This window comes from Lathyrus oleraceus, chromosome 6 (assembly GCF_024323335.1).
Source record: "Lathyrus oleraceus cultivar Zhongwan6 chromosome 6, CAAS_Psat_ZW6_1.0, whole genome shotgun sequence".
Classification (NCBI taxonomy): Eukaryota; Viridiplantae; Streptophyta; class Magnoliopsida; order Fabales; family Fabaceae; genus Lathyrus; species Lathyrus oleraceus.
The window spans coordinates 489679422-489688942 of record NC_066584.1 but is presented as its reverse complement, the minus strand read 5'-3'; the positions used below and the strand labels follow the sequence as shown (position 1 = coordinate 489688942).

The window sequence follows — 9521 nt, the reverse complement described above, 5'->3', positions numbered from 1 at the left end:
CACCATTGTGAAAGAAGAGATAAAGCTCATACGCTTTGATGTCCTAGGCGTGATGGATATAGCCGTTGAGCAGTTTCATTATCTAAACGAAGTTGTCGCTGCATTGGGACAAAAACGTGGCTGAAATTTCTGACCACTTATTTCTCCTGCTCGCACTAAGCAATGAGGCAACTGCTTTGTTTTGTGTGGGGAGGGAGCACTTTTATTTATTGCATTACTTGTTCTATTGTTTTCATTCGCTATGTTATCGTTACATTTTTCTCTTATGTTACATTTCATTCCAATTCGTTAATTCAATTGCTATTTTATTACGCTCATTTCATCTATTTATTTATTTCTGCATTTATGCTGTTAAATTAAAATTGCTTAGTTACTATTTATGCTGTCATCAAATTCTATTGCAACCTGAGTTAATTTTTTTTGAAATTTAGCGCGTGACGACCGTCACTATAAGGTGACGTTCGCCTCACATACGTGACGACCGTCACGGATCTGGGACGATCGTCACACACATGAAAGTGACCGTTACGAGCATATGACCGTTACAGACGACCGTTACGCATCCGTTGCGCGTGACGACCGTCACACCCCTATGACGACCGTCACAAATTCCAGAGAGCACGCCTATAAATACAGGCGCTCTTTCTCCCTCCTTCCTCACCATTTATCACTCTCTTACTTTCTGATCTTCATATATCAAATTTCTCACCCACAACACCAAAAGCTTCCTATAACTCATCAAATGGCCCGTCAAGAAAGAAGCACTCCCGACCTATCAACCGTCACTTTCCGTGATGGAGAAGCCGGTGAACACCAAAGAAGAAACTACCTTAAGTTCTGCCAACGCTCCATTCAGGCCACGAGGTATGTGTATCATGAAAGCCTAAGGAAGTTAGGACTTTTAGAGGGTGTGGAATGGATGCTAGCTGCCTCCAACTTGGCGCAGCTCCGTACCATACCGCAGCCAACCTACGAAGCGCTGACCCTGGAGTTTCTAAGTTCCTACTCATACATCTCTCCCCCTGGAACTCAACAATATCTCACTGGTGTAGCCACATTTAGGATGTTCGGCACCGAGTATTCCCTTAATCAAACCTAGATTGCGAGAATGCTTGGTTTCCGACATGGAGAAGGATTCCATTGTTGCATCCCAGAAGGATGGTCAGAGATCGCATTCCAAGTCTGGCACAACCTCACCAACATGAACGCAACAAGTTGGGATACGCTTAACGCAAGCTACATCCACAACCCAACCATCTGATACTTTCACCGAGTCCTGGGACACACAGTTTTTGGAAGAGTCGGCAACCACAAGGTAAACTCTAAGGAACTTTTCCTTCTCCACTGTGTGTTTTCCCAAATTGCGTTCAACGTTACTCCTTTCCAACTAGCCAACATCCAGGCTTCTTGCATGAGAGGCAGCCAGGCGTTTTGTTATGGGGGAATTATCACCTCCATAGCATTAGGCTTGAACCTGGGAGATAGGCTAGCCAACTTACCATCCCTAGAAGTAGAATTCCTCGACATCGACTACTGCCGTGCCTCAAACCTAATCAAAGCAAGAAATGATAGGAAATATCACCCTATTGTCAAAAACAAGACAATACGAAGCATCATCATGCCCAACAGGAACTGCACAGATCTAAGAGAAATGACAAATTGGATTTTTGATTTGGAAGCCCCAGAGGCAGATGACGGAAATCCGGGTAATGGTACAGATGAAATCAAAGAGGAGCTTGACAGAGGCATGCCTCAACCACCTCAAGAGCACGCTACAGATACCTCCTCCCGAGGACAACGAAGAAGTGAGCGAAGACCCGCCTCCATGGAAAACATCTACGCCGAGGTGTTGAGACACAACCAACTAATGGAAGACCGCCAAACAGAAATGGTACAAGCGATCCAGCAAATGCAGCGGGATCAACACGATTATGCTAACTGGCATGATCAATGGATGGAGGAAGTTTCAGATCAGATGAGTGCCCTTACTTATCGCGTAGATGCCATCCCGGAATATACTCAGCACGTGGGATTGGATCCTACCCAGCGAGGAAGAAGTGAGCGAGCAAGAGAACGAAGGAGCCAGCTGCCTAACGATAAGCAGTGATTTTTGTTTCTTTCTTTCCATTTTTATTTATTATGTACACTACCGCATTAAGGACAATGCATTGTTTAAATGTGGGAGGAAATCCTTATCACTCCTCTACTTGTTTCTATTGCTAAAATTTTCAGCCAATATAAATTTTTTTGCTTGTCCTTTTCAATCATTTTTACATATTTTGGCATAACAAAAATTTTCCTAAGATTAAATGCATACCCTACGAGTATATAGGTTGTCTTGTGGAGATTCTGTAAGGAAAACTGAGAAAAATCTGACAAGATTGATACCGTCCCGACACCCTAGACCCCTTATGTCTACGAGACCAGTTTGAATAACCATTATACCGACACCTTAAGTCTCCATTCTAGATTAACCCCTAGTAGTTTATACTAGCAGTCAACACCGTCTCAAGCGCAAACCACGTGGAGAGTCGATGAATATAAGTGTTTGATGCCTACAAATTAAGAAACTCCTTCATAATTGTTGTTATCAAGAAATTGATAAAAGAACCATACAAAAGGTTGCAAAGTTGTGCAAAAAGAAGGACTAAAGAACCCAGTTGGTTGGTCCAGAGGTACCTGGTACTGGACTCGGTAGGGCGAACTACGGCTCGATCCCCTACAACCTTCAAAAATGGGATATATAAATGGGGTACCACACTAGTGTACCAGACCCCCGTGCTAGGAAAAAGATCAAAGTCACTAACCGGCTACTTCACTAAGTGCGTGCGGAGGCAAATGGCTTAATGTGATTACGCTAGAATGAAACCGGGTGAAATTGAAACAGAGACACTAGGTCGAGCTATAATAGCATGATTCAAACTGGCTTGTGTAAAGGAGAGAGCTATGATAAAGCTAAAAGCTCGTGTCGTCACAATATGTTTGGTGTTTTACTCAATATAGGACATCCTACTAATCCACCTGACAACCACGTACGAACGGGTAATGTATTCGCATATAATTTTGTTTTCAAATTGTATTTGCTTGAGGACAAGCAAAGATTCAAGTTTAGGGGAGTTTCATAACGCGAAAACACATCAGATAATTGCCTTAATTTACACTCAGAAATCACATCATTCCGATTAATATCCCGATTATTGCGCAAGTATTCGTGTTGTTTTTGCAGGTATTTGAATCTCCATGCACTAAAGAGCAAATGAAGAAAAGGAAGAAAAAGAAGAAGAAACAAGTGAAAAAGCACAGGAAAAACCAGAAGAACAGAAAATACAGATTTTGCTGCTGTGACGAACGCCACACATTCCTGACGCTCGTCACGGCCCAGACTATGACGACCGTCACATGTCCATGACGAGCGTCACACCACCACAAACTGCGCTTTGAAGCAGTCAGCAACAGGCATTCAAACGTGCCTAAATTTCCTCCAGCAGACTTTTCCCACAAATTCATCTCTCAAGACCAAGTGTTCCTTGATTCTATCAACTACCAAGACCCAATGGACACTATATAAAGGACTCAATTGGGAAAAATTGGGGACGCCTATTTTGATATTTTACGCTCTGCAATTTAACTTTCAGTTTTCTAGCATTCAACAACTTTTTCTTTCTTTCCAGCAACCTTGTTTCCGTTGCCTTATTGTATTCGCCATTCTTCTTTTATAGTTTCCCTTTTTCCAGTTAGTTTTCCAATTAGCCATAGTAGTAGTTTCCTACACTGGGGAACTACTACACTTTATTTTATTTTAGTAGTAATCTGTATTGAAGAAGCAAAGCCTACCGACTTGTGGAGGACTGCTCAAATGCTCCAAGAATCGCTATACTCTATACTTTGATCTCCAGGTTTTTATTGAATTATTCTTATTATTGCCCATTTATTGTTATAAGCATGTCTGCCGCAATGTTAATCTGTGTATGCCTTGTGTTTGCTTTATTTAATATGTCTCGCTAAACTACCGGTATCGGTATGTAGCAACCTAATTTGATGGGATTTAATAATAACCGGTGAAAACCTTTTTTCTCAAATAACCTTTTAGGCTGAAGTTTTTAATCTAAATTTAATTAACTTTATCACAAAAGCGTGAAAAGCTATTTAATACGATTTTGCCACGAGAGTGGGAATTTAACTAAAGTAAGAACCAACAATCGCGAGAGCGTGAGGCTCGAGCTGGATAGTAAAAATTAGGCATTGGGTTTAAAAACAACGAGAGCACTTTAAAAACAATTAGAACTTATTTATTTTCAAAAAGTAATTTTGACTTCAAATGGGACAGCGAGAGCGTACATTCTGACTTAAAGTTATAGGCCGAATCAACAACCATGAGAGTGTGAGATAAAGTCTTTTAAATAAACATTTTCTATTGAGAGATATTTGGAATTCAAACTATTCACCGGTCACTTATCGAATCCCTGACGATTAATGCCCTGCATACTGATCCCTTCCATTAATTCTTTCTTAAAACCGAAAATTTCCCTTAGATTTACTTTATTACTCTGAACTTCTACTAATCAATTCCCTTAGCTAAACATAGTGACGTTAGCAGCACTAGTTTGACCATAGGTCCCTGTGGGATCGATATCTTTTAAAACTAAAGCGACTAGACTGTGCACTTGCAGTCAAGTACCCGACAAACTATATTTTATATATAGCCACGACAAGCATCACGTCTCCCGTCACAGGTGCCATAAGAAATTTTGAAAGTATAATTTTTTTTTACTCGTCACCTACCTCAAAGGTCAACTTTCCTCTCTTGACATCTATTATGGCTCCTGCAGCTGATAAGAACGGTCTACCTATAAGGATTGGTATATCATTGTCCTCTTTAATGTCCATGACAACAAAATCAGTAGGGATAAATAACTGACCTATCCTGACAGGGACATCTTCTAATATGCCTACCGGATACTTAACAGATCTATCGGCTAACTAAAGTGATATCTTAATAGGTTGTAATTCTCCTAAGTTTCACCACTCACAAACTGCTAGAGGCATTAAGCTCACACTAGCTCCTAAGTCTAGAAAAGCTTTTTCGATGACATGACTTCCCAAAAGACAAGGAATGGAGAAATTTCCAGGATCTTTATCCTTTTTAGGTAATTTATTCTCGGAAATAGAATTGCATTCCAAGGGCTTCGGATCGTCTAGTCTACGTTTGTTGGTAAGGATGTCTTTGGGAAATTTTGCATAAGAAGGTATTTGGGTGATGACTTCTGTGAAAGAGATTTCTACGTGAAGTTTTTCTATAACCTTAATAAATTTCTGATATTGGTTATTGATCTGGGTTTGTTTGAGTCTTTGCGGATATGGTTTGCTTGAGGTTCTTCTCCTTTTTCTTGACCTTCCTGGTTTTCAGATTCCTTTAGTTCCTTTACTTCGTCCGTGGGTTCGGTATATTCCTTAGAAGTTTTGGGTTCACTAAATCTTGGGTTTGGCGGCTGATTATAAGTGTTCCGACTTCATAGAATAATGGCATTGGCTTGCCCTCTCGGATTCTATTGAGGTTGTCCAGGGAATTGTCCTCCAGGTGTAGTTTGGGAGGCTTAGTTTAAAGCTACCTGAGAGATCTGGGTTTCAAGCATCTTGGTATGAGTAACTATTTGGTCAACCTTGGTTCCTAATTGGGTAATCGGTTCCCAAACGTGAATGTTTTAATTCATGAACCCTTTGTTTTATTGGGTTTGAGCAGTGATAAAATTTTCCATAATTTTCTCAAGGCTCGGCTTTGGTGGCACAGGTTGCATAGGTTGATTTGGTCTTAGGGCTTGGTAACCTATTTGTCTCGGAGGTGCATTATTTTGGATAGGGTTATTGTTCTTATAGGAGAAGTTTAGGTGATTCGTCCATCCAGGGTTATAGGTATTCGAATACGGGTTCCCTTGGGTGTAGTTCACTTGCTCAAAGTGGGTTTCATTTAATAGGTTGCATTTTGCAGATTGGTGTCCTTTTGTTCCACATATCTCACAATCCGACGAAACTGCGGCTGCAGTATTCGGGTTTACGCACATATGCTCGACCTTAAGGGCTAATGTGTCCATTTTAGCTTGCATCATGTCTATAGAGCTTAATTCATGTATTCCTCCTTGGACTTCCTTCTTCTCAACTATTGCTCGTTCAACCCCCCATGATTTATGGTTTTGAGCCATATCTTCAATGAGGGCACTAGCTTCAGGATAAGGTTTGTTCATCAGTGCACCGCCTGCGGCAGTGTCGACTGTCATCTTAGTGTTATATTGAAGTCCATTATAGAAGGTCTGAATGATTAACCAATTTTCTAAACCATGATGTGGGCATGCTCTTAACAACTCTTTATATCTCTCCCAAGCTTCGAATAGCGATTCTCCTTGGTTTTGGGTAAATCTAGTTATGTGGTTTCGAAGAGCGGCGGTCTTACTTGGGGGAAAGTATCTAGCAAGGAATACTCTTCTAAGGTTATCCCATGTCGTAATGGAATTGGGTGGAAGGGAATCTAACCATGATAGGGCTTTATCTATGAGGGAAAAAGGGAATAATCTTAAACGGATTGCCTTAGGAGACGCTCCATTGGTTTTAAATGTGTCTGCTAATTGGAGAAAGATTTTTAAATGTTGGTTTGGGTTCTCGGTAGCGAGACCTGCGAATTGTCTTTGTTGCACTAGTTGGAACAAGGAGGGTTTAAGTTTGAAATTATTAGCTCGGATGGTTGGGTTTACTATACTAGAACTAGGTTCTTCGTTGTATGGTTGGGTGAAATCCTTAAGAGGTCTTTGGTTTTGATCTTCGGCCATAGCTCTCCTAAATCTATGGAAGAATAAACGTGCGCGAGCGTAACGTTCAGGTTCCGCCAGGGGGTATACTAAATTTTCGGTGCTGCGAGTACTTCACATTGACAGGTGGGTAATAACCTAAGTCTAAACGAAATAGGGGTTTTTAAGAGTGTACAATGAAAAGTAAAGTATTAAATAAAGTTCAATTAATAAAGACAGGCTCGAATGTAATTCACATAATCAATTAATAATCCATGAACTTGCTAATAAAATTACTTATGGGCAGTGTTTCCTACTTTGAAAAGAACCAATTTAACGGGAACTGTCGCTTTCGCGTATTCAAAACCGAGTTGTACTCCCTAATCAAACCCTCTTATTGTCACTTATAAAAAAGCGCGCATTGCGTTAGAGTAGTAAACCTATTTTTAAGAAATATAGTATCTTGACTAGGTTGAAAAGTATTTTGACTCGGATTTCTTAACAAAAATAGGTTCTTACGAACCAGACTCTAAACTTATAAACGCGTCCGTAAATAGTTTTAAAATCACTTTTCTTTTTAAGTTAAAAACTCCTAATGAACTAAACAAAGCGCTTTCGCTGTTTTTGAAATAGTTAAAAACAACTAAGTTTAAAAAGACGTTGGATGGCTTTCGATCTTACTCAACGGAAATGAAGTTCGGGAAAACTTAAGTTGAAAGTCGAAATAGCCATTAAGTGTTTCTACAAACAATTGTATGGATTATCGGTTCAATTACGATCCTTACATTCTAACCCTTATAGGTTTAGCTACACATGGTAAAGTAAAGGTGCATTTTATTTTAAATTAAAGTAGTGCGAGTGCGGAAAGTAAATAAAAGTAGTGCGAGTGCGAGAAATAAATGAAAGTAGTGCGAGTGCGAGAAATAAACGAAAGTAATGCGAGTGCGAGAAACAAATGAAAGTAGTGCGAGTGCGGAAAGTAAATAAAAGTAGTGCGAGTGCGGGAAGTAAATCAAAGTAGTGCGAGTGCGAGAAATAAACGAAAGTAGTGCGAGTGCGGAAAATAAATGAAAGTAGTGCGAGTGCGAGAAATAAATGAACATAGTGCGAGTGCGGAAAGTAAATAAAGTAAAGACAGTGCGGGAAAGTAAAGTAGATAAAGGTAAAGCAATAAAAACGTGCTCCAATTGGAGGGTTGAATAAAATACGAAACTGAAATTAAAATGGCGGCAGGATTAACTTCCTTCGAAAGTGCTCCAAACTCGATTACAGACTCGATTACACAATTGTGGCAACACACCAATGTGAAGCGATTACCACTTTTATACTACTGAATATATGCCTAGATATAGCTAAGTTTGCTCTAAGTTAGGATGATGAAACAAATGAAATCGAGTCTCTATTTATAGGCAAGGAAAATAATGAAATTTACAAGGATGCCGTTCAGTTTGAAATTGGGAGGGAAAAACTTTCTTCTTGTGACGCTCGCCACAACACCATGGCGCCCACCATAAGGGTAAATTATAGCGCCCAAGTTGAGATAGTGGAAGACGTGGCAGTTGAGGGAAGTTAAGCTATGACACGTCATGGTTGGACCCATGGCGCCAACCACAATGGGAGCCACAAGTGCAAAATGCTGATTTTTAGGTTTTTTAGCTCGTTTTCACTCCTTTCTCGATCGGGGCTCCGATTAGACTGAAAACCTGAAAAAAAAGAAAAACATAGTAATAAAATAACGAAATAATAATATAACAACTAAAATGCATATGAAATCGGAGTCGAAAATACGGTGAATTTCAGTGTCATCAATCCTTCAAGCTAGTCTTTATTGGCCAACACTATGGCGTGATTGTTTACTATGGAAATTGGTAAACAACTGATGGTCCTCTCTAAGCCTTAAAACTAAGGATTACTTGCAGGATCGACCTGTTGATCCTAAGACATGTGCTAATGTAACAGGGTAACTTATTCAATTCGACAGACTATTAACTTTGTGAGAAACGGCTTTTGACAAAGTATTGAACAAGCACAAGTTTTTTCCACCCGAAATGATGATGCTATAGACTATTGGTGACTCGTGACCGACATCACTATAACATTCAAAAGACATACACAATGAACACGCTTTATGTGAATTCTATTATCGTAATAGAATGAGTGTCGACAGCGTAGACGACAACATAAAATGATAATTCAAACGTAAATGAAATTAAAATAAAGTGTTCAACGGAAACAATTGAAAAATAAGGAAGTTGCATTGAAATAAATGTGGTGATTCACGTACATAGCACTCTTAAAACTCTTGCTTCCTCGCGCTGGGAATATGAAGTTTTTTTTACAAGTGATTTTGGTACAAAGTGAATACCCCGAGTGCTCTGTGGGACCCCCTATTTATAAGGAACTAAAGAAACTGTCTACAAGCAAAACCACTCAAAAATAACAGACGTCGTGCCACATGATCTAAAATTGCTCCATATTTTGGCGCTTTATTCTCCTTGTAATTGCTAGTCATTTTGAATTTCAAACTTATCCCGCTCATGTATTTATGTCGACACCATCTCCTATGTGTTTGATAAAACCAAGAATTTCTTAAGTCCCAATCTCCAGTTCAGTTGACATAACGGATTTCGACCAAACATGATTCTTCTGTCGGTTTCATCTTCTGGTAAGTGTGGTTTTCCTAGCTATTGCTTATCTTGGACTCAACTTCCTTTCAAAACTCCCATTGGTGGGGTATAATTCTTA

The 9521-nt window shown here is 39.7% G+C and overlaps 1 non-coding gene across 1 annotated transcript; it reads left to right on the top strand.

The window, feature by feature from the left end:
- Positions 1–6327: 6327 nt before the first annotated feature.
- On the top strand, positions 6328–6434 carry LOC127099597 (small nucleolar RNA R71). Its single transcript, XR_007794081.1, has one exon. It is a non-coding gene; the product is annotated as a small nucleolar RNA R71 (small nucleolar RNA).
- Positions 6435–9521: the final 3087 nt, after the last annotated feature.